The 26,746-nt window shown below is 36.3% G+C and overlaps 1 long non-coding RNA gene across 1 annotated transcript in view; it reads right to left on the bottom strand.

The window, feature by feature from the left end:
• The window catches only part of LOC309861179, a 201,718-nt gene extending 176,478 nt beyond the window's left edge, over nt 1-25,240 (bottom strand). Inside the window, exon 1 of the long non-coding RNA XR_014309803.1 lies at nt 25,155-25,240. This is a non-coding gene — a long non-coding RNA (uncharacterized lncRNA). The remainder of the gene's footprint in view (nt 1-25,154) is intronic.
• Between the last annotated feature and the right edge of the window lie 1,506 nt (nt 25,241-26,746).

The raw sequence follows: 26,746 nt of genomic DNA, 5'->3' as shown, positions 1-26,746 counted from the left end.
TGTGTCTGATGTGGATCTGAAGCCACACAAATAACTTAGAGATGAAATTATGCTGTAAATAACACACCTATGAATAACCAAGGGAAGAAAAGAAAACCTGAAGAGCAAAATAGAATTCAATTATTTTCTGTTCTTAAGAGTAGCCTGCCATCAGAGATATTACAAAGGAGACAAGGCTCTAAACTCAACAGAACACAAGTGACTGACAGAAATATCCATAAGGCAAAACAAACTTCTCCAGACAGATTTATGAAGTAGATAGGATGTCTATTTGTGTCCTCAGCTTTAATCTTCCGCACACACAACATGCTAGAACACAAATCCCACTGTTTTATTTCCAAGTTAACCAACAAACCACAGAAAACTCAGGGTTCACTTTTTTCAAAAAATGAGATAAAGAGAAAACAAAGCAAACAAACCAGAGAGTCATATGCATTTAGATAGTAAATAACCAGATAGTTGTAAATGCAGCTGGAAAATGCAAGGAAAGTAAAGTTAAAAAGGGGCAACTTTTAGACAAAAAGATTTTCTTGAACTTGCTCTATGTAGGGGAACCTCAGGAATTGCTGGCTCCTGGATGGATTTCTTTGAGGTATGGAACCCTGCCAAAACCTCTCTTAGAAAAGAAATTAAGATTCTGGCTTTCAGAGTGCATCCATCTGGGTCGCATTCCTGGAGAGGTGTCCGCACATATTTTATTACCGTAGTTGCCAATGGTCCAGTTTTTTCTCCCAACTTTGCTACAATTCTATTCAGCAGCTTCATTTTGTTCTTCCATCCCAATCCAATCATTTTCCTCATCCAAACGTACTCAAAATGAAATGACTCCCCAGTTAATTTTTTCTGAAATAAATCTAGTTGTGCCTAAGTTGTGCTCTATCATACTTCCTCATGAAACTCATTGGTAGGGGGATTAAAGGGGCCTTGCTCAGAGGAAGGAAAGGCATGCAGTGGTCTTCACAAAGGGCAGAACCAGCGAGCTCTGAAGACACGAGAAACCCCAATCTCCAACCCAGACCTTCTCAATCAAGACCTTCACTTTAGTAAGTTCCTAAATGGTTCTAACATGTAGTAAACACTGAGAAGTCCAGGAAAAAAAAAATACACAGATGTGAAGTTAAATGGACCTTCCAGAAAGCTACTAAAGCAATATGCATACACAGTAATGTAAAAATTTTCTTTATGTGAATACAGAGAGAAACATATTAACATGAAAGATGATTATTGATGTGGGGCTGGAAGATTCTCATATTTATGTCAAAGTGAAAATAGAAAAATATTTATTGAGATAACTAAGTATATTTTAACTAATAAATGCAATACTATTGAACAAACAAGTATAGATATTTCTTATCTAATCAAATAAGTGGTTAGCCACACAGCATTATGTATGTATGTGAATATACCCAAGTATATAGGATATGTATGTATAGAAAGTTAACTGTATAGATACTTTAGTAACTATTTAAAAACACATTGCAGATATCTTGTCACTTTACCCATAAATACTTGAGTGTCTTAAGAGTGATAACATTCTTGGGGTGCCTGGGTGGCTCAGTGGGTTAAAGCCTCTGCCTTCAGCTCAGGTCATGATCCTAGAGTCCTGGGATTGAGCCCACATCAGGCTCTCTACTTAACAGGAAGCCTGCTTCCTTCTCTCTCTCTCTCTCTCTCTCTGCCTGCCTCTCTGCCTACTTGTGATCTGTCAAATAAATAAATAAAATCTTTAAAAAAAAAAAAAAGAATGATGGCATTCTTTATATAACAATAGTATAATCAACAAAATAAAAAATTTGGTATTGATACAACGTGATTATCTAATCCACAGTCCATATAAAATTTTTCACATATTGTTGAAAAAATGTGTATTATAACTCTTTTCTCCAATCTAAAATCCCATCCAGGATTATGCATTAAATGTAGTTGTCATGTTTCTTTAGTCTGCGTTATCTGGAATGCCTTCTTAACATTTTGAAGTTAACCTTAACATTTTTTAAAAGTGCAAACTAATCATTTTATTAAATGTCCCCCAAGTTGGACATGAGTGATAGGTCTTCTTGTATAGACTGAGATTATGCATTCTGGCAGGAAAACAGAGAATTAATGTTGCATCCTTCTCAGCACATTTGATCAGGAGATATGTAGAACTCCTAAATTAATCCTAAAATGTTTCTCCTAAAATGGATGGTCCCCCCATCTACCCACCATAAAGCTACTGTTTTTCTCTTTGTAATTAATATGTATTTGGTGGCAGATACTTTACAAATGTATATACAACCTCTTCATCATTAAGTGTTCACCACAGTTAAAGCATCAAGATTATTTTTCCTTGACCTAATTATTGTTCTGACAGTTGCCACTTGACAAGTTTTATATATTTGGTAAGATGTGGCTTTGTTCCAGGATGAAGTATGATTGCCTTTTATTTCCATACTGCTTATTTTTGCCAGGTGGGAAGAATACTAGTGAACTGTTTGTGCCATCAGAACCATCACCATTATTATAGATCAACACGTGAGATCAACGTTTGGTTTGTGAAGGCTGATTCTTACTTTTCAACCTCTCTACCAACTAATTATTCTGTAACTTTGGATAAGTAACTTACTCTCTAAGCTTTGGCTTCTTCATCTCAAGTTGGAAATTATGTTAACTTAGCAGAGTTTATGTAATAAATTAGTGTATGTAAAATATTTAGCATTAAAACTGGGAAAATAAAAAGACAACCTGGGAAGTTTTTTGCTTAACATAAAAAGTAATGTTCTTTGTATTTAAAGAGTTCTTACAAGTCAGTTAAGAAAAAAAAAAAAAAACTTAAGGGAAAAAGGACAAATTATACAAACTGAAACTTTACAGTAAAAGAAATATGCATGGCTGACCAACACATGGACCAAGCTCACAAATTTACCCACACGTAAAGTGCAGTTCCTCACCATAACAAAGTATGTTTCGCCATCAGAGTGGCAAAGTTTTAAAGTTCCATAATGCACACTGTCAGCAAGGATATGAGGAAAACGGTGCTCTCAAAATCTGTTTGTTGGAGTCAGTTTACCAAAAGCTATTAAATTGCAAGTTTGAATAGTCTTAATTCACTGCTTTTAGGGGTTTGTCTGGGAGAGAAATCTGCATATATCAGCAAATATCAGGGTACTTTAAAAACTCAGATCCTCACTACATAATGTTTTTTTTAACCAGAGATCCAAACTATATATTTATCCCTCAATGGGAGAATATTTGGATAAATGATGGCACATGCATTTGATGGAATACAATATAGCCATGAAAAAGGAGGAACTAGGGATCATGGGTCCTATCACACACTGCACGGCTAATCAGTACACAGATAGGGAACGGCAATACTATGTGTCATAATTGCAAATGTTTCCATAAATATCCCCACAGGGGTGAGCCCAATGAACAATATGATGCTAGACACTCAGAAAGAAGGAGCTCTAAGGCACACTGAGTACAAAGTAAGTGACCAAATATATGTGTATGTATTTATATTAAATTGTAACAGATTATACACACACACACACAAAGAGAAAGGTCTGAAAGGATATATGGCAATCTGATGTCTCTACAGACCACTAAGGAGACAGGATTGGGTTCGGGGCCAGGGAGGGCAACAAAAGTAAACCTAACCTTCTCCATAATGTTTCATTTTTTGGGAAAAAAAAGACTTTTTTCCTCTTACTGATTTTGCCATTCAAAATTAATTTTCCAAAATTTAAACTCAGAAAAAAATGAAAAGACCTTTAAGTTATATCATAATGTGCATGCCCAAATGCCCTGCATCTAATCTCAGCAGTAGAGAGACAAAAAAGAAGGAGCAAAGTGACAGCTCTGAACAGATAAACATGAATATAGACTGAGCAGTGCTTGAAAGACACAGGAAACCACTGAAACAGGGGATGGGATAGAGGTGCTGCTGTAAGACAGAGGCTTTTGTGAGGTTATAGGTGTATTAAGTAACCTTACTGTACTCATTTCACAATATATACAGGTCTCAAATCATTGTGTTATACACCTTAAACTTCTACAACGGTTTATATCAACTATACTTCTGTAAAGCTGGGAGAAAAAATATTCATTTAGCATTAGCGTAATACCTCCCAGCAAGAAAGCATAATGAATGATATTAACATATCAGAGAAGATTCACCAGAGGCTCTTAACATGGGAATGTAATCTAGAAAACCAGATTCTATTGGATAATTAGAGCCCTATATTCACCTCAAATAAGTCTGTGTCTGTATGAGCAAAGACTATGAATTGTGACCATTCTCATAGCAAAACCAAATACATTTTATAGAAATCACGTACACATGGAAAGCTCCCAACACTACTTTGTGACATCAGCACATAACAGCTTTATGACATTAGTCAACTTACCTATCCTCCTTAGGTGTGAGTTGTCTCTTGTAAAGGATGCATGTAAAGTGAATAGCGTGCATTTGCCTGGTTGTTCCTGCACCAGAAATACTAGTGCTACTATTATCTGTAATGCATGTAAAGATTCTTTTCATAGGACACATGGGTGGCTCAGTCAGTTAAGTGTCTGACTCTTGGTTTCTGCTCAGGTCATGATCTCAGAATCGTGAGATCAGGCCCAATGTCAGGCTTCAAACTCAGCATAGAGTCTGCTTGAGATTTATCCTCCTACCCCTGTTTGCACACACAGACTGACTCTAATAAATAAAATCTTTTTAAAAATTCTTTTATAAATGCAGTCTCCTTAACAACAAAATTTAAGAAAAGATGCTTTGTTTCATTCTCGAGTGTGGTTTTTCTCTCTTCTGGAGGTTGGTACTTTTTTCCATTAAAATATGCATAATTTCATAGTCAGACATGAACAGTGTTTTAGGCCTATGATTTGCTGCCAGCTTCTACTTTTTGGTAACATGTTTGTTTCATTTTTTCAGATTGTTTTCAAAGATGACATTTTCCTTAGCCTACAGAGCTACCAACATTTTTGTAAATATCTAGAATCACTTCTGATGTCTGTACTTAACTCCAACTGCATGTTGTTATCAATACTGGTATTAAGCCTACAAATGACAGCTTCATATTGATATAAAGCCTGCTATCAATCAGTAAAAGACTTTTCCATATCTGCAGCGATTTTGAGACATAAACAAATCTTTTTTTTTTTTTAAAGATTTTATTTATTTATTTGAAAGACGGAGATCACAAGTAGGCAGAGAGTCAGGCAGAGAGAGAGAGAGAGGGAAGCAGGCTTCCTGCGGAGCAGGGAGCCCGATGCGGGGCTCGATCCCAGGACCCTGAGATCATGACCCGAGCCAAAGGCAGCAGCCCAAACCACTGAGCCACCCAGGCGCCCCCATAAACAAATCTTTTAATAGCTGCTTCTTTTTTTCTTTTTTAAGATTTTATTTATTTGACAGAGAGAGAGAGAGATCACATGTAGGTGGGGAGGGGGTTGGGGAAGCTGGCTCCCCGCCAAGCAGAGAGCCCGATGTGGGGCTCGATCCCAGGACCCTGAGACCAGACCCGGGCAGAAGGCAGAGGCTACTGAGCCACCCAGGCGCCCCTTAATAACTGTTTCTTTCATGTAGCACAGACAAGGTTATTGCTGATATAGAATTGAAAACTGATGAAGCATATGCAAAGTTTAAAATTATTGGACATATTTCCAACCATTTCCTGGATACAGTCTATATCTAACTAAGAAAATTACATACTGCCATTTTAAAACTAAGTAGCCACTATTCAAAGCAACTTGAAATACATACATACATACATACATAAATCAGGTCATTTAAAAGCAAAGATTTATGTTCCTTCAGGAGAGTAAATACTTTGTTTTACATTCTTATTGTGCACAAAAAAAAAAAAAAAACCTGACAATTTTCTACTTGAAATTTATGGAATGCCAAACCATTAGATAAACCCAACATATGATAATTTATTAGTATTATCATTACTTGGTGTTTTCTATGAATTGTTATTACTACTCAGCTTGGTCTCAGCACAAGCAATAATATGAAAGATATCCAAGTATGTAATGATAATTTGTTGCTGAACTTGAAATGTCATGTCCTCTTCATCAAACTTATTCTGGGATGTCTATTCATGAGTTCATTTTGATCAGGTATGTATAGATAAGAGAATAGAAGATGTCTGCCTAAGCATAGCTTGCCATAAATCTCTCTGATACAGTCATCATGTACACACACACACAACATGTACATGTTATTTTCTAAAATGGTACCTGTTTTTCTTGCTTAGTATAGTTATTAAAAATTATTGCATTTTCTTTTCTGCTCTCTTATGCAAAAACTGTAAACCTCATTAAGATGTAAATTCTAAGATGTAAAAATCATGTCTACGGTATTCCCCAATGTTTCTACCACCTAGCCTGGCATCCTGGAATTTCCTAAAATAGAATCAAAATTTCTGCAAAAAATATTGTAGACTAATTCTTGTATACCATACAGAAGTAGCTTCAGTGCCTTAGCTCATAGGTCTAATCTCTTACATTATTTAGGTCATACAGGGCTGTTTTTAAATTGCCATGAATTCTGAGTGCAAGAAAAAAAAAAAAAGAAGTGCCTGAGACGTACGTACATGGTGTTGCATTTTCATTGTCACAACTGCTGCCAGTCCTGTTACTGGACAAAAAGGATATAACTTAAAATAAAACATCTGACATAATTATAAGGTCTAGCATATCCGTAACTGAATCAGCCATGACTTCTCAGCTACACCTCCACTATTTTAAACCTTGACAGTATTCAAGTCAGTTAAAATCATTTCAGTGATTCATAGAAGCATTCCCTTGTTCATTTAATCATTCATTCATTCTTTCTGGGCTGAATCAATGTTGAAAGAAGAGCTTCCTAATCAGCATGCATTATTCCCCACATCAATATCTAGTCTGTTATTACATTTTCTTGTTCTCCTGAATGCTTGTACCAGCAACTATCTGCCCATAAATGTGTGAATTACTTTTAATCCATCTCCCTTCCATTTGTTTCAAATGTCCTTGTACTCCACTGGTGTCCTTCATTCTGTCTATCTATCGATCTATCGTCTATGTTTCATGCCTTCGATCCTTTTCGTTACTTTTGATTAGGGGAAGAAATGATGATTCATCATTGCTTGAACTAGGACTGCCCTAGCCACCTGCTTCTGGTAGCTACCATTCCACCATGCATTCCACAGAGCAAGAGTGACCCAAACTCTGTGGTTTGCCTGCTACTTCAAGAAGCTGAGTTGCCTGAGGTCACAGTGCCACCCTGCAGGTTTGTGCTAATACACTTAGAGCAGTAAATCAAAGGCTTACATTCAGACTGTATTTTAGCATATTTTTAAAAAGGAGGTAGATGATTAATAAGTTGTTCTCTATACTTCAAAATATTTTCAAACTATATCTTAGAATCTCTACCATTGGTACTCAATATTCCATGTCCTGTGTATAGGCATCTAAGTCTTGATAGAATAAAGATTTAAAAAGGAACTCTTATTGCAAAAATGCAGTTTGAATAAGAAGAACATGATCTATTATAATTTTTAAAGGAAAATTATCAATAACAGAGAGGAGAGAGCTGGTACCTCAAAAAAAGAAGGAGCAATGGGGTGCCTGGGTGGCTCAGTGGGTTAAAGCTTCTACCTTTGGCTCAGGTCATGATCCCAGGGTCTTGGGATCAAGCCCCTCATCGGGCTCTCTGCTCAGTAGGGAGTCTGCTTCCTCCTCTCTCTCTGTCTGCCTCTCTGCCTACTCTCTCTCTGTCAAATAAATAATTTTTTTTAAAAGAGCAATGAATTCAAGTTTTTAATAGGAAAGGATGGGAATGTTATACTTTAGGTTAAAGTAACAGGCATCAATAAAAATTCATGACCCTTTAACAATTCATTTTCTGTCTCTAGAGAGGGCTGGAAGCTCCTTGAACTGCCTTTCCTGCCACCAGTGCTTGCGCATCCCAGGCTCCCTTAGCATCCAAATCCAGGCCTTAATACCATCTCCAAGTTTTAATCACCAAAGTTAACAAATGTCAGTGGTATGCAGAAACATTAGAACATGTCATTAAAAAACAACCACTTTCTGAAAGGATTTAGCAGTCTGTTTCAAAAATTTTTTAAATATGAAATTCCAACCTTTTCAGGGCCAACTTTAATTACACTGGTTTATTTAGGCTACCAGAGTTTTCAGTGCAGAGAAAGGTATAAGCAAGTATATTTACCAATAAATACAATAAACCAATAAAAAATAATAATAAAAAAAAATTACATGTATGTTGCTTTTTAAAATTAAATAAAAACTTTAGACATGGACTCATTTATAAGCTAGGGCAAAAACCAGAGACAACCATTAAGTATGAAGAAATCAATAAAAAAAGAAAATACCATCAAAATCAAAGGTTTAATAAAATTCAAGCCAAAAAATACTCATCTTTTGGAAAATTAAATGATCATAAAAATTCCTCACTGAATTTCCCAAAGATTTTGTTAATTACAATTTTATAGAATTGAGATTCATTTTTGACTAGTTCAACAACCAAAAAATATGAGTCAAATGATGGAGGGCATCTACATAAATGCTACATCTTATGTGCTGTGCTTTTTCTCCCAGGTAATAAAATCTTAGCTGTAAACACTTTTTTTTTCTTTTTCTTTGTATCTATATAAGGTGAAGGTTGTTAGCTAAACTTATTGTGATAACCATTCACCATATATATAAGTCACTATGCTGTACATCTTATACTTACTTATACTTTATAATGTATTTGGGTTACAAATACAAATAAAAATGTGGGGTGGAAGATACATTAAAGTAGATTTAAAAAAGGCTCCAAAGCAAAAGGCCATCAATCCTTGTGGTACATGATGATTATCAATACCTTTCTTAGTACCAAATGGTTATAAAAACCCTCCAAATGAAAAGTGTGAGTAGCGTTCTACAAATTGAATATAACTTCTATAATAACTTATACTCAAAAAAAAAAAAAAAAAGCAAATAGCTATACAAAATATTCACCACCACCATGACCATCACCTCCAGGGCTAATGTCACTGGACATTTCTGGAGGTCATATGTTCTCAAAACTCATACTGTCCAGCACTCTGACTTCCAGAACACATTGCTCATTTCATAGTCAATAATTGACTTATTAAATTCAAATTAGTTATAATAAATTCCAACCAAAGCACACGAGGCGATGTTATTCACAAGGAGAAAGAATACTTGGCATAATTCTGGTGAGAGATAAGCTGAAGGACCAAACTATAGATCACAGATGTTACTGTACATTCTTGGAATCCAGTAAACTATAGAATGAAGAAGGATGCATGTGCTCATCATATATGTTTATAATGCATTTTTTTAAGAAACAGGAAATGGCAAAGAAAGGCATACCAGTGGTCTAGGTTTCCATGATGTGACTCAAAAGGAATCAAGATTGAGAATTAACATTGGGCCAATGAACACACTCCTTACAAATGAATTCCTTCTACAGCAAAAAAATTACCTTTATGTGTTATCTACAATTAGGGACAGATCTTTACCATCTTCAAAATAGGGAGGAAAACTGTGTTATTTTTGTCATTGTATTTTAAAGGTTTTATTTGTTTTATGTGCATGAGAGGGAGGAGGAAAGAATCTCTGGCAGACCTTCTGAATGTGGAGCCCAATGTGGGGTCTGATCTTATGACTGTAAAATCACGACCTGAGCCAAAACCAAGAGTTGTATGCTTAACCAACTGAGCCACCCAGGAGCCCCCAAAGTTGTTCTTTAAAACAAGGTATCTCATTTAAAATATAGCATTTCATTCTTTTTAAAAGAAGTTTCTTTTTTGTAAGTTTTTTCTACTGATTAAAATAGTAAAATATATTGCTAGACTATTAGACAAGTTAGAAAACTATTCTTCACATGTCTTATTTATGGCAATAACAATGGATTATTTTCACAATAGTTATGATTGTTATATTGTTCACATTTATGAGTTGAATAAGTCTATTCAAAGATTTATCAGCACAACGTGTTCATGTGAAGTCTTATATTTAGAATTTTGATATGCCTATCATGTGAATGCATTGTTTTGTTTTTTATATAAAAGGTAAAGTACTCTTCAAGATTCTACTTAACCTAACTATGCTTAACCAAGTAAGGGCTTTACATTTCAGCTTGACAAAAGAGACAAATGTTTTAATGTCAAGTTTAGAACCTTCATATGAGATCCTTGGGGAGCAAAATGAAATATCGTATCTTCAGAACATATCTTTTTTTCTAGTATGAACAGAGGTATCTAAAGGCAATGACCATAGTATAAATCCTGATGGCCCTCAACCACTTAACTGTGTGAATGCAAACAAGGTTGGGACCTTGGTAAGACACCAGGCATGACTGGAATCACACAGCAATCTGTTAAATGGCAATTTATAATTAATCAAAAAATAAAGTGGTTTATTTTCGCTTTTCACACATTTGAATGCAAGTGTAAATCTGTGCAGTTGCAAAGGCAGAAAATGTTAAGGTGCATGAGTAAAAGCAGAATTTCTACCGCAAATATAATATACGACAGTGTCATATCCCTTAAGGGGACTGGGACAGGAAAACTTTCTATTGCTGTTTTCTCTAGCTGTTGTACTCTATTGCTGTTGTAACATTACAACAAATTTAGGGGCTTAATCAATGGAGATTTATTATCTCACAGTTCTGTAGGTCAAAAATCCAACATGGGTCTCATGGAGCAACATCAAGGTCTTGGCAGGGTTGTGCTCCTTGCTAGAGTTCCTAGAGAAGGATCCATTCCTGTTCATTTGGGTCATTAATAGAATCTAGTCTCTTCAAATTATAGGTCTGAGATCCCCCTTTTCCTGCTAGTTATTAGCTAAGGATCTTTCCTGCTTTAAGAAACTATCCATATTTCTTGGCTTATGATTCCCTCCTCCATTTTCAAAGCTAGTAATGGCAGATAAAGTCTCTCATGCTTGAAATTTCTCCTCCTTTCCCTGTCTCATCTCTGGGACATATCTGTCAGGAAAGGTGCTCTCTCCCTCAAGGATTTGAGTGATTACAATGGGACCACCTATATAATCCAGCATTAACTCCCCATCTCCAGGTCAGTACCCTTGATCCCATCAGCTGAGTCCCTTTTGTCATTCACAAGTTCTGGGGTTTAGAACATGGACATTTTGGTAGGCAAGGGCATTATTGTATTTCCCTCAACCAACAAACATTTTGAGAGGATGTCTTAGAATTTATACATATGTAAAATTATATATATAATATATATGGTATATGATATATATTATATGTATAATTTTATAGTTTATAATATCTTATAATTTATATTTTTATATAATTTATAGATATATTTATATATAATTTATAGATATATTTATATATAACTTAGATATAGTTACATATAGTATAAAATAAACAGCAGTCATTTTTACAGAGCTAGCAAGTATAATGTGTGTATCCTAGGTGGGTAGATTTTAAAGTCCAAAGAAATGGATTGAATAGGTGATGGAGACTAAGGAGGGTCCATGTGATGAGCACCAGGTGTTCTTTGTAAGTGTTGAATCACTGAATTCTACCCCTTGAAGCTAATACTACACTGTAAGTTAACTGTTATTTAAATAAAAACTTGGGGAAAAAAATAAATATCAATGAATTTGGTGCAAGCAGTGATACCCATGGTGTTGACTACAAGGACAAAAATATGTTACAAGTCAGTACTATTTTTGAGATTTCTGAGTGGGGCAAATTGCAAGAGGTGGCCTTAATAAAATCTTCTAAATGCAATTGTATAAAAAGTGTGTAGTAATCACCTTCAGGAATACTCATGCTGGTCTTCAGGAAAGTCGGTTGAACATCGGTATATTATTCAGCTAAGAGTCATTTTTTTTCTTTTTTTATAAGTAATCTTTTCTTTTTAAGATTTTATTTATTTATTTGACAGAGAGAGAGAGATCATAAGTAGGCAGAGAGGCAGGCAGAGAGAGGAGGAAGCAGGCTCCCTGCTGAGCAGAGAGCCCAATGTGGGGCTCCATCCCAGGACCCTGGGATCGTGACCTGAGCTGAAGGCAGAGGCTTAATCCACTGAGCCACCCAGGCACCCCACAGCTAAGAGTTATTTCTTATGAGCTCAGCCTCCTTTAGCATTTTCACCACATGCTTGTTGAGTCTTTCCTTGCAACACTTGGACGGACACCTAACCACTCTTTTACAAAGTTTCAAGGACAAGATCTTCCTCTCTCCACCAAGTCATAAATTTAGAGAGCATGAACGATGCCATATATGTATCTGTATCCCTCTTTCAGTTTCCCATTAGCAGCCTTACATGATGATCACCATGTGCTGTGCAACAAATATCTTTATTTTGCTTCATCCAGTACTGAGATACATGAATCTATTCAAATTGGCCTATTGGGCATGGTGGAAGTTATTTAGAAATTTTTCCCAAAGAAATGAAGCTACCTGCCCTTGGCACACATGGATCACCCACACTGTTACCAGAGTTTGAAACTTGAGAACATGAGGTTCAATTACATGTATACATATGCCTGGTAAATATAATAACTATGTCCAAAACACTTATTTTTAAAACACCTTGGCATCTTGCTGAGAATAAGTGTGAAATCCAAGTAACATGTTAATAACCCTACTTACGTATTTCCCCTGAAACTATTAAGAGCAGGGTATGAGTGTGAACAGATCTGATTGTTTAATCATGCTCTTACTGGGAAAACTTGGCTCGAAAGTCTAACATCCCTTGGAAAGACAGCTTTCACGTACACTATTTTGATTATATTTGTGGCCTTCTTTACTTCCTGGAATGGACGTTAGATGTCCTGTTTCAAAAAATAAAATATTAAATTTCTTCTTGTTTAAAGAGATAACAAGACTAAAAAGCCATGAAGGTTATTCACACCTGCCAAGCTGATAAATTGGACTAAAGGGAAAACAGATCCTAAGTATAAGAATCGATTGATGTTTTCTACTAAGACATTTGCCATAATTATAATGTCATTCTTGATAGATTGACTCTTTTAATTCTCATCTATAATCTACCTAGTATTTTCCCCAAAGAAAACAAAACTCTTCACTAAACTGTGCATTTTGTTTAGAAAATTATTTCTATCACAGATTTATTTAAACATCTACTTTACACATGTAAATATGTTAAAGAATACATTGTGACAATCATACTTTTATATTCACTAGTTTTTATGATATTTTAACAATTTTATAATAAATGTTCATTCATATTTGCCTACTATTGTTTTATAAATCAAAGAGGATATTAATTATTGAAAGAAACTTTTCTTTCTTTCAATAATTCTTTCAATAAAAAGAAAGATTTTCTTTCAATAATTAATGTAAATCATCACATAATTAACATTCATGATGATAATTATTAAGAATCTTAGTACCATCAAAAAATTACATTTAATATCACCATCAAATGTCATCAGTACTCATATTCATAAAATCTTTACAATCACACACAGTTGAAAAAAAAAAGCCAGTTTCACTTAACAGTGTTGTCGAAGCCATAAATATGATTTTCAAGGAGAATAAAGTAAGCCTGTTACTGGACGGGAAAATAACTGGCAGCATTACAGTCAAAGATCAAAATTTTCTTTTTCTTTTTTTTTTAAGATTTTATTTATCTATTTGATAGACAAAGATGACAAGTAGTCAGAGAGGCAGGCAGAGAGAGAAGAGGAAGCAGGCTCCCTGCTGAGCAGAGAGCCTGACTGGGGGCTCAATCCCAGAGAGCCCTGAGACTATGACCTGAGCCAAAGACAGAAGTTTTAACCCACTGAGCCACCCAGGTGCCTCCAAAATTTTATTTTTCAAAAGAAAGTTAGAATTTGGGAAAACTTGAATCTGCCACCCCGAGCTTGAGTTTCCCAAGCTTAAGGAATTTTCTGATGAGATTTGGTAATGATAAAAACAGTTTTGACCTTGTGAACTTCTTGCAAGACTGTGAGGCCCCTCAGGGACCATGGGACATATATTAAGGACTGCTGGTATTATAAATGTTGATTTTATATGTGTCTCTCTGTGTGGGCACATATTTATTTATTTATGTGTAATTAGTTTTGTGACCTACAAATAGAGAGGTTTTTTCCTAATATTCAAGAAGAATTTACTAAAATTGTTTCGACATGGTATATAAAGAAAATCTCAGGGGAATCTGGGTAGCTCAGTCAGTTAAGCCTCTATACTTGATCTTAGCCAAAAGGCCGAGAAGCAATCAGTTAAGTCTCTGACTCTTGCTTTCAGCTCAGGTCATGATCTCAGGGAGATCAAACCCTCCCTCTAGGTCCATTCTCAGTAGGGAGTCTGCTTAAGATTCTCACCCCCCACCCCTCCAACCTGCACACTCTCACGCGCACTCTCTAAAATTAAAAACAAAAAATCCAGCAAACACCTAAAGAAAAATGTAATACAAAACTAAACACATGCAATGAAGATTTTTTTCTAAACAAATAAAATCAATCTCAATCCAAATCACTGAATATATTTTAGGGGTGCTAAATGACACACAAATTAACTCCATCTAAATTGAATGGAGACTATATAGAAATTAATGACTCTGTGTATGTATATATATGCACTTATCTTAATATGGTAATCAATATATATTTAATATATAATTTCTTATGGTATTTTTAATCTATGTTATCTTTATATATGCTACTTCAGAAAGCTATATTCTGAATGAAACTTAGAATTTCTCACTGTTTTAATCAACAAATAAGAATACACTGAACATTCAACTTAAACCCTAAACAAGTACCATTTCTAATAGTAATCAAAGTAGTAGTGATTATATTAAGATAAAAAGAATGTCAAATACTGGTAAGTTTCACAACACAATTCATGCCTGAAAGCAGACTTAAAAGATGTTCAGGAAAGGACTTAACATGGGTCTTTAATCCAAGTGGTGGGTATACCAGCAAATGTACGGAGTTCAGTAGAGTAGAAGGTAGCATGATTTTTATATCAGGGAAGTACAGTGCTACTGGGAACCTAGAGTTGTTACCAAAGTTCAGAAGTTAGAGATGCTGGATCTGTAACACACAGATGAATTCTGCCCTAAACTGCTATCCATATTTACTAGTATTTTCATCGGACAGTCCTGACAGATAGAGCAATTGAATCTCGAGCTTCTGTAAACACCTATAGTGATCTGATATAGTGACAGTAATCAAAATCCCATCAAGAACAACTGACTTGGTTCAAGTTAAAGAAAAAAAAATAATAAAGAAAACAAAATTCTGATCAATCAACTCAGAACATTATTTTCAAGCATTCAGGATTTTTTAATCAAGGCTATAGCTTCTGATAATGGATACAAACTGCAAGACAATGTGGGAAAGAATATAAGCAGGAGCTCTAATATCAAACCAATATGTTAATGTCCAGGCTCCCCGATGTGACCTTGGAAAAGATACAGATATCTTCCAGTTAAAGCTTAATCAGAACATGGTTTTATTTCATTTCTGAACTAGAAACCTACATCTAGTTACCAGAGACGCAACTAAAGAGCATTTATGCAGGTAACGGTATGAGGACAATTACATACTTAGAAAAGCTAAGGTCAGCTTGCTTTTATTTCCACCTCATCCTGTCTTTTCAAAGTGGAATAAATGTTAAAGATGGGCAGGAGAGGAACAGAAGAGTCACCACTATACACACAAAATACAGAAGGAAGACATAGTGTACAGCATATGAAGTGTAAAATTCAGAGTTTCAGGTAATAGACCATGGATGATGGTAAGTATAATTTTCTTTTTGCACAGTTCATTCTAGACAGTATTATGTTTTAGCTAACAAGCTAGGATAGTTGTTTATCATGACTTCATTCTCCAGGGATGGCCAGATATTTTTCAACAGACAGCCATCCTGGAGGCTGCTACGAATGCTTCTGCACCCTCTCCCTCCTTTATTGCTAGTTTGGTATTTGAACAATAAATACTAGAAATGTGTTTTCATTGGTGAAAGTAAATCCTTGAATTAGTAGAGTCAGTGTTTGAATAAAAGGACACTCATCACTAAAACCACTACTATGTATTTTTACCCTGTAAAAACACTGATGTATTTTACAAAAATATTAGTCTGGGATAAATTAGGACTAAGAAAAACAGAATGGTCTCTCACTTATAAATAGGCTAAAAAAAAAACCCTTCTGGAATACAGTCGCATTTGCCAGCAGGGACCTTTTCACTACAAAGAGCAGTCAGATCATCTTAAATGGTGAAGAAAACAAAACTTTCAGTGTAGACAATGGGTCATATGAACTGCTTTGGACTTGCTTACTAATTATATGCGTGACAGAACTTTGTCTGAAACTTTCACTATAACCTTATAAGTAGGGTTGTTGGGGACCCTCCCCCAGTTCAAGTAGTTGTTTGTGATTGAACTGGCTTAGATTGGTTGATATCATCTGAAAAACGTCAGTACAGAGCTTCAAAAAGAGATCAAGATGGGAGAAATGGCTTTAAGTATCATTAGTGGGGGAAGGAAATTATTGAACCCTAATGTACAGTGAGATCAGACACATCTAGTGGTTGGACTTAGAACTTGCAAACCATTGGGGTGAGCACACAGCATCAAAATAACCTTAGCTCAACCATCTGAGACTAAATTACAAAAGATCATTTTATTAGATTGAATTATTATACGACCAAATCATTTTTTAAAATTTTTTATTTTTTATAAACATATGTTTTTATCCCCAGGGATACAGGTCTGTGAATCGCCAGGTTTACACACTTCACATCATTTTTGTTTTTCTTCATAACCTTACTCTTTATATGCGGACTCTTCTTTTGTATGAGTCATCATAACACAAATTACATAATATCATAATTATTGGTTTACTTTAAAATACTAAAAAAAAAAAGTCGGAGTAGCTGAGGGCAGAATTACATTTTGTGATGCACCAATTTAAGATTTTATTCATTTATTTGACAGAAAGAGAGAGAGAGAGAGAGCACGAGCGAGCACAATCAAGGGAAGCGGCAGAGGGAGAGGGAGAAGCAGGCTTCCTGCTGAGCTGGGAGCCTGATGTGGGTTCTATAGGATCATGACCTGAGCCAAGGCAGATGCTTAACTGAGCCACACAGGGGACCGACCCCCCATGTTACACCATTTATTCAGTCAGTATCTAATGTCTTGATTATTAAAAGCAATCACTAATTATATAACAAATTAAATAAATAAAACATAGGTATATTTGTGAATATGTATATAGATGAGCATGTGTATGTATGCAAATATATGCATATCTCTATATATCATACCAGTGTGTTGACTATGCCAATTTATATTTTTTTAAAGAATTCAAGAGATTTCATTAAACTTACTCCCAAGCTTTCGGAAATAAAAACGACACAGAACATTGTGTTAGTTTATAATGCTCAACTTGATGATTTGATACATGTACATATCATGAGGAAATTAACACAATAAAGTTAGTTGACACATCTATCACCTATCACACTATATTTTATGTGGTGATACATTTAAGATTTACTGTCTTTCAAGTCACATAATATTATTAACTATAATCACCATGCGGGACATTATATCCACAGTACTTACTCATCTTGTAACTCTAAGTTAGTATTCTTTGACCAACATCTCCTCCTTTCCCCCCAGCCCTTAGGCCCTGGCAACCACTATTCCAGCCTCTGTTTCTGAGTTGGCTTTCAGATTCTATATATAAGATCATACTGTATCTTTCTCTGATTTATTTCACTTAGAATGATGGTCTCAAGAACAATACATTTTGTCACAAATGACAGAATTCCCTTTTTTATGACTGAATAATATTCCCTTATGTATCCATACCTAGTTGTCTTTATCCATATATGTCTCAATGGATACTTAGTCTCATCCATGCCTTGGCTATTTTGAAAAATGCTGCAATGACCACAGAGTGCAGATATCTCTTAGAGATTGTGATTTCGTTTCCTTCAGGTAATACCCAGAAGTGGGATTACTGGACGACATGACAGTTCTATTTTCTAGTTCTTTGAAGAACCTATACCATTTTCCACAGTGGCTAACCAATGCTCATTTCCATCAAGAGTACACAGGGGTTCCCTTTTTTCCACATCCTTGCCAAAATATAAACATTGAAGTTAAAAGATACAATTGAAGAAACCACAAGAAAACACTTGAGATGTCTGATACTTCCTGGCAGCTTTCAGAGTCTTTCCCTCATCTCACAGGAAGCTCTTCATCTTCAGAACATGAACCACAAAGATGAGAATGAGATATGTTGATCTCAACAAAAGTGTCATTCTGAGAGGCGTCTTTCATACCCTTCTAGTCAGGTAGGCAAAACAAGAGTGCATGACCAGTTTTAGTAATGGAAACTAAGACTTCAAGCAGGAATCAGATATAATATATCAGTCTTTTACTTTCTATATTAAAAAAAAAAAAAAGCTGACAACTACTCCTTGGTGTATAGATTGCTCCGTGGTATATTCTGTACCCTAACCCAGAAATACCTCAATCACTAGTTAGAATATTCTAGGCAGGTTTGGCCATGGGTTAGCACCATGCTTTCACTCTAGGCTTTAGAGATAAGCAGAGTTGTAAAAAATCAGATTCAGATGAGATTAACCTTGTATTTACACAGTGTGTGTGTGTGTGTGTGTGTGTGTGTGTGTGTGTAGACTGAGAGACAGAGAGAGGAAGGGAGGCAGACAGACAGACAGAGAAAAGCCATGATGGAAACCCATAGTAATCCAAAAGAATCGGGCTCCAAAGGAATCTCGCTTAGTAAGCCCAATATACTTCCTTAAAGCTGAAGAATCATGGTTTTAATCATAGTTTAGAAACAAAAAAATAGATCCCTGTTTTTCCTCAGACCTTAAAGCTGAAGAATCTACCCTTTAATGTAGAAAAAAAAATCTATCTTGCCAAAGGTAATTTTTTTTAGAAAGCTAATTTTATATTAAAAGCAATGAATGTCCAACATAACAATGTTATTAAGCTTAGATGGGGCAAATAGTGATTTCTAAATTTAGTGCAGCAATAGATTCAGTAACAAAACGGCTTCCCAACTAATCTCTGAAGCTTATAAATGTTTTCCATTTGTAATATCCCTGATGTGTTTGCCATTTTCAAACTGTGCAACAAAAGTGCAAATCACCTAGCCTCTTGTGTTTCACTTTATCTTCGTACAATGTATCTTCATACAAATAGTTTCTTTCCCCCTATGTTTTATGTAAATTAAATTATTTCATAAAATATTTAAAACATTGTGCCCAACACAAAATATGTGCTTAAGACTATTAGATAAAATTATTACTATTAGTAGCAGCATGCTATGCAATGTTATTGAAAGTTCTCATACATTTTATTATTTCCTAATAACACTTTAATGGTTAGGAGTTGTTTTTTTATGTTTTCATTCATTTCTGGATCCCAAATCTTCACAATTCTCTATCAGTATCACATGGGCTTGATTGTTCATTTAATTAGCATATGTTTTAGCATTAATTGGTATAGTCTGTTCTTTATAGCCTCAGGGGTGTCTTTTTTACTCTTAGTTTTTAAAAAAGTGGGTCAATCTAATTTTTTCCCTCTCGTGTAAGTTTTAATAGTTTGCCTCCTACATCTCCCCCCCAAAAAAATTCATGACTAAAAAAAATGTAAAATAAATTATAAATTCCATTAGGTTAACAAAATCATTTCCAAAATAAAATAAGCATAGCAATAATATTTGCATTGTACATATTCTTTCCATTCACTGAGAAAAGTTTTCAATATTGTCCAAAGTATTTTTTGGGGGGGGGGGGTTTGAATTATTAATTTTTTATTTTTTATAAACATATATTTTTATCCCCAGGGGTACAGGTCTGTGAATCACCAGGTTTACACACTTCACAGCACTCACCAAAGCACATACCCTCCCCAATGTCCATAATCCCACCCCCTTCTCCCAAACCCCCTCCCCCCAGCAACCCTCAGTTTGTTTTGTGAGATTAAGAGTCACTTATGGTTTGTCTCCCTCCCAACCCCATCTTGTTTCATTTATTCTTCTCCTACCCACTTAAGCCCCCACGTTGCATCACCACTTCCTCATATCAGGGAGATCATATGATAATTGTCTTTCTCTGCTTGACTTATTTCGCTAAGCATGATACACTCTAGTTCCATCCATGTTGTCGCAAATGGCAAGATTTCATTTCTTTTGATGGCTGCATAGTATTCCATTGTGTATATATACCACATCTTCTTGATCCATTCATCTGTTGATGGACATCTAGGTTCTTTCCATAGTTTGGCTATTGTGGACATTGCTGCTATAAACATTCGGGTGCACGTGCCCCTTTGGATCACTACGTTTGTATCTTTAGGGTAAATACCCAGTAGTGCAATTGCTGGGTCATAGGGCACTTCTATTTTCAACATTTTGAGGAACCTCCATGCTGTTTTCCAGAGTGGCTGCACCAGCTTCCATTCCCACCAACAGTGTAGCCAGCATCCTTTTGTTGTCTGATTGCTGAGGCTAGGACCTCTAGTACTATGTTGAATAGCAGTGGTGATAATGGACATCCCTGCAGTGTTCCTGACCTTAGCGGAAAAGCTTCCAGTTTTTCTCCATTGAGAATGATATTTGCGGTGGGTTTTTCATAGATGGCTTTGATGATATTGAGGTATGTGCCCTCTATCCCTACACTTTGAAGAGTTTTGATCAGGAAGGGATGCTGTACTTTGTCAAATGCTTTTTCAGCATCTATTGAGAGTATCATATGGTTCTTGTTCTTTCTTTTATTGATGTGTTGTATCACATTGACTGATTTGCGGATGTTGAACCAACCTTGCAGCCCTGGAATAAATCCCACTTGGTCGTGGTGAATAATCTTTTTAATGTACTGTTGAATCCTATTGGCTACTCTATTGTTGAGTATTTTCGCATCTGTGTTCATCAGGGATATTGGTCTATAGCTCTCTTTTTTAGTGGGATCCTTGTCTGGTTTTGGGATCAAGGTGATGCTGGCCTCATAAAATGAGCTTGGAAGTTTTCCTTCCATTTCTATTTTTTGGAACATTTTCAGGAGAATAGGAATTAGTTCTTCTTTAAATGTATGGTAGAATTCCCCCAGGAAGCCGTCTGGCCCTGGGCTTTTGTTTGTTTGGAGATTTTTAATGACTGTTTCAATCTCCTTACTGGTTATGGATCTGTTCAGGCTTTCTATTTCTTCCTGGTTCAGTTGTGGTAGTTTATATGTTTCTAGGAATGCATCCATTTCTTCCAGATTGTCAAATTTATTGGCGTAGAGTTGCTCATAGTATGTTCTTATAATAGTTTGTCTTTCTTTGGTGTTAGTTGTGATCTCTCCTCTTTCATTCATGATTTTATTTATTTGGGTCCTTTCTCTTTTCTTTTTGATAAGTCGGGCCAGGGGTTTATCAATTTTATTAATTCTTTCAAAGAACCAGCTCCTAGTTTCGTTGATTTGTTCTATTGTTTTTTTGGTTTCTATTTCATTGATTTCTGCTCTGATCTTTATGATTTCTCTTCTCCTGCTGGGCTTAGGGTTTCTTTCTTGTTCTTTCTCCAGCTCCTTTAGGTGTAGGGTTAGGTTGTGTACCAGAGACCTTTCTTGTTTCTTGAGAAAGGCTTGTACCGCTATATATTTTCCTCTCAGGACTGCCTTTGTTGTGTCCCACAGATTTTGAACTGTCGTATTTTCATTATCATTTGTTTCCATGATTTTTTTCAATTCTTCTTTAATTTCCCGGTTGACCCATTCATTCTTTAGAAGAATGCTGTTTAGTCTCCATGTATTTGGGTTCTTTCCAAACTTCCTTTTGTGGTTGAGTTCTAGCTTTAGAGCATTGTGGTCTGAAAATATGCAGTGAATGATCCCAATCTTTTGATACAGGTTGAGTCCTGATTTTGAACCGAGGATGTGATCTATTCTGGAGAATGTTCCATGTGCACTAGAGAAGAATGTGTATTCTGTTGCTTTGGGATGAAATATTCTGAATATATCTGTGATGCCCATCTGGTCCAGTGTGTCGTTTAAGGCCTTTATTTCCTTGCTGATCTTTTGCTTGGATGATCTGTCCATTTCAGTGAGGGAAGTGTTAAAGTCCCCTACTATTATTGTATTATTGTTGGTGTGTTTCTTTGATTTTGTTATTAATTGGTTTATATAGTTGGCTGCTCCCACGTTGGGGGCATAGATATTTAAAATTGTTAAATCTTCTTGTTGGACAGACCCTTTGAGTATGATATAGTGTCCTTCCTCATCTCTTATTATAGTCTTTGGCTTAAAATCTAATTGCTCTGATATAAGAATTGCCACTCCTGCTTTCTTCTGATGTCCATTAGCATGGTAAATTCTTTTCCACCCCCTCACTTTAAATCTGGAGGTATCTTCGGGCTTAAAATGAGTTTCTTGGAGGCAACATATAGATGGGTTTTGTTTTTTTATCCATTCTGATACCCTGTGTCTTTTGACAGGGGCATTTAGCCCATTCACATTCAGCTTAACTATTGAGAGATATGAATTTAGTGCCATTGTATTGCCTGTAAGGTGACTGTTACTGTATATGGTCTCTGTTCCTTTCTGATCTACCACTTGTAGGCTCTCTCTTTGCTTAGAGAACCCCTTTCAATATTTCCTGTAGAGCTGGTTTGGTATTTGCAAATTCTTTCAGTTTTTTTTTTGTCCTGGAAGCTTTTAATCTCTCCTTCTATTTTCAATGATAGCCTAGCTGTATATAGTATTCTTGCCTGCATGTTTTTCTCGTTTAGTGCTCTGAAAATATCATGTCTGCTCTTTCTGGCCTGCCAGGTCTCTGTGGATAAGTCAGCTGCCAATCTAATATTTTTACCATTGTATGTTACAGACTTCTTTTCCCAGGCTGCTTTCAGGATTTTCTCTTTGTCACTGAGACTTGTAAATTTTACTATTAGGTGACGGGGTGTGGGCCTATTCTTATTGATTTTGATGGGCGATCTCTGAACCTCCTGAATTTTGATGCTCGTTCCCTTTGCCATATTGGGGAAATTCTCCCCAATAATTTTCTCCAGTATACCTTCTGCTCCCCTCTCTCCTTCTTCTTCTTCTGGAATCCCAATTATTCTAATGTTGTTTCGTCTTATGGTGTCACTTATCTCTCGAATTCTCCCCTCGTGGTCCAGTAGCTGTTTGTCCCTCTTTTGCTCAGCTTCTTTATTCTCTGTCATTTGGTCTTCTATATCACTAATTCTTTCATCTGCCTCATTTATCCTAGCAGTGAGAGCCTCCATTTTTGATTGCACCTCATTAATAGCTTTTTTGATTTCAACTTGGTTAGATTTTAGTTCTTTTATTTCTCCAGAAAGGGCTTTTATATCTCTCGAGAGGGTTTCTCTAATATCTTCCATGCCTTTTTCGAGCCCGGCTAGAACCTTGAGAATTGTCATTCTGAACTCTAGATCTGACATATTACCAATGTCTGTATTGATTAGGTCCCTAGCCTTCAGTACTGCCTCTTGTTCTTTTTTTTGTGTTGAATGTTTCCGTCTTGTCATTTTTTCCAGATAAGAGTATATGAAGGGGCAAGTAAAATACTAAAAGGGTGGCAACAACCCCAGGAAAATATGCTTTAACCAAATTAGAAGAGATCCAAAATCGTGAGGGGGGAGAAAGGGGATAAAAAGAGGTTCAAAAAGGAAGAAAAAAAAAAAAAGAAAAGAAAAGAATTAAAAAAAAAAAGCACCTAAGAAAAATGTAAAAAAGAAAATATATATATATTAGATAAACTAGTAAAAAATCATTAAAAAAGAAAAAGGTAACAGTTAAAAAAAAAATTTTACCCAAAGGCGAGAAAAAAAAAAAACAAAAATTGAAAAAGAAAAAAATTAAATTAACTGCAAGACTAAAAAAAAAAATCACAGGGAAAAAGCCATGAGTTCTGTGCTTGGCTTTCTCCTCCTCTGGAATTCTGCTGCTCTTCTTGGTATTGAAACCGCACTCCTTGGTAGGTGAACTTGGTCTCAGCTGGATTTCTTGTTGATCTTCTGGGGGAGGGGCCTGTTGTAGTGATTCTCAAGTGTCTTTGCCCCAGGTGGAATTGCACTGCCCGTAGCAGGGGCCGGGGTGAGTAATCCGCTCGGGTTTGCTTTCAGGAGCTTTTGTTCCCTGAGCGCTTTCCATAGAGTTCCGGAGGACGGGAATACAAATGGCGGCCTCCTGGTCTCCGGCCCGGAGGAGCCGAGAGCCCAGGGCCCCACTCCTCAGTGCGCCCTCAGAGAACAGCCCAGTTACTCCCGTCTGCCTGACCTCCGGCCGCGCTCCGAGCTCACCGAGCCTGCAGCGGGTTCAAGGTCACCCCAAGCTGCGAGCTTACTGTCGGCTCTGTCTCTGTAGCCGGCTTTCCTGTTCCAATACCCGCAAGCTCTGCGACACTCAGACACCCCCGATCCTTCTGTGACCCTGCGGGACCTGAGGCCACGCTGACCCCACGTGGGCTTTGCCCCGGTTTAGCCTCTGGAGCGATGTCCCTCAGCGGAACAGACTTTTAAAAGTCCTGATTTTGTGTGCGGTTGCTCTGCCGCTTGCCGGGAGCCGGCCCCTCCCCCCGGGGTCTATCTTCCCGTTGCTTTGGATTCACTTCTCCGCCGGTCCTACCTTTCAGAAAATGGTTGTTTTTCTGTTTCCAGAATTGCTGTTCTTCTTCTCTTTGATCTGCCGATGGATTTTCAGGTGTTTGCAATCTTTAGATAAGCTATCTAGCTGATCTCCGGCTAGCTGAAGTAGTCTCAGCCTGCTACTTCTCCGCCATCTTGACTCCTCCCCTGTCCAAAGTATTTTTAAGTCCCTTCTTACTCTTACCACTTCAGATCCTTACAGTAAGGATCTGAATATTAAAGATCAAAATAATGAGCCTACCTTTACTATGTCATTCTAGAGAGGAAACCAAGTACTGACAAGCCAAAAACTCAATATTCATGGTTTTCAAATAAGAAAAAGAAGAAACATTTCCTATTAGCCATCACAAAATGACCTCCAAGATGACCTATTAATTCAGAGGTACAGTCTGAAATCCAAGATCTTAGTATAGCCTGCATTTTCCTGTTAAAGCCACTTATAAAAATGGCTCATATCCTGAAATAGTTAACACACCTTCAGCTCCAATCAATGAACAAACTTACCTATACAATCAGACTCACTCTTTGCACTTCAAATTCTGTGGAACAAAAGTTTTGTAAATTCTCAGACTTTGAGCTCTGGACTCCTGTTATGCTTGGTGCCTAGCTGTGCCACACTGGTGCCTGCTTTTCACAGAAAGATGTCACACACAGCAGGAGAACTAGACAAAAAGGCTTTTAATAATCAGTAATGGCTCCAATTCAAAGACTTTAGGTGCTGCGAACACTGGAAACAATGATTGTTTCCACTGAGATTTCTGTTTATTCTCTGCTTTTTAAAACATTGGTTAGAGGACAACTGAGCTATTAATGACCAATTTCCAGTGATGAGAAGCTCAAAGCATCTAAAAGGAGCCTTGAGCTCCTAAACACTCTATTTGCAGCTCTGAGCGTGCATTTCATGGGAGCATAAGAGGTGATATGCATTCACATACCTTTAATTGCAAGACATACTATACATACAGATGCAAACCCTTTTCTATTCCTCACAAATATGGAAGACTCTAAGCAGAAAGACAAGGAAAAAAGCGAGTTTTTCTCCGTAAAATATGCTAGAAAGTCAGTTTTTAATTTAATGCATTTTATGTTACAGATAACAAAACATTCTAACATTGAAGAAATTACAGAATGTACTGATACTATGAAACCTATTAAAATTTGTTCTTCAAAATATACTGCTGAAAGAAATGAAAAAGAAATCAGTATACCTATGTATATTTGGTATATGTATATATGTGTATGTGGATATGTTATACACATGTATCTGTTTAAAAAAAATTTCATTAACATTTATAAAGCTAAAAAACGATCTTACTTTCCATGCTAAATTCTGTAATAATAATTGAAAAACTGAACTAAAGCCTTAAAAACTTTAGGTGTCAGGTAGGGAATAAAAGAAAACCAAGATCCAAGTACTGAAATGCATGTAAAAACTTTGTTTCTTGAAAAGAGTAACAGAAAGACCACCTAGTTTTATTTAATTCTGGAAGCTGGAGAGAATTCCAATATTACTGAATTCAGATGAACATCTACTTGATTTCTCCCTATAATGCCTTATCAAAATGGTGATCTAGTTTCTACTTAAATAAATCCCACCAAAGAAACTTCATTACTAATTACATTATCCAAAAGCTAAGAGAGTTTAAGATGTTTGAAATTCATGTATCTCTCTCTAAATTTCTGAGGAAATTATTCTTCCCAACAGAAGAAAGCATGAGCATGCCTTCCAAGCCTAAATGCATTACCCCAAGCACCTTTTCAAAAGCTCAAGGTTCTTTGAGACTAGGGTTTATTTTAAAAATTCAAAGGGAAGGATGCCTGGGTGACTCAGTGGGTTAAGCCGCTGCCTTCAGCTCAGGTCATGATCCTAGGGTCCTAGAATGGAGACCTGCATTGGCTCCTTGCTCAGCAGGGAGCCTGCCTCTCTCTCCGCCTCTGCCTGCCTCTCTTCCTGCTTGCGTGCTTTCTCTCTCTCTCTTTCTGACAAATAAATAAAATCTTAAAAAAAAAAAAGACTTAAAAAAAATTCAAAGGGATTTTGCATTCTACTCCAAACACACCCTTTTTGTGATAACATATTTATTATCACTCTCTAA

The sequence above is a fragment of the Mustela nivalis genome, assembly GCF_964662115.1.
Source record: "Mustela nivalis genome assembly, chromosome: 3".
Lineage (NCBI taxonomy): Eukaryota > Metazoa > Chordata > Mammalia > Carnivora > Mustelidae > Mustela > Mustela nivalis.
This window is presented reverse-complemented; position numbering and strand designations above follow the sequence as displayed.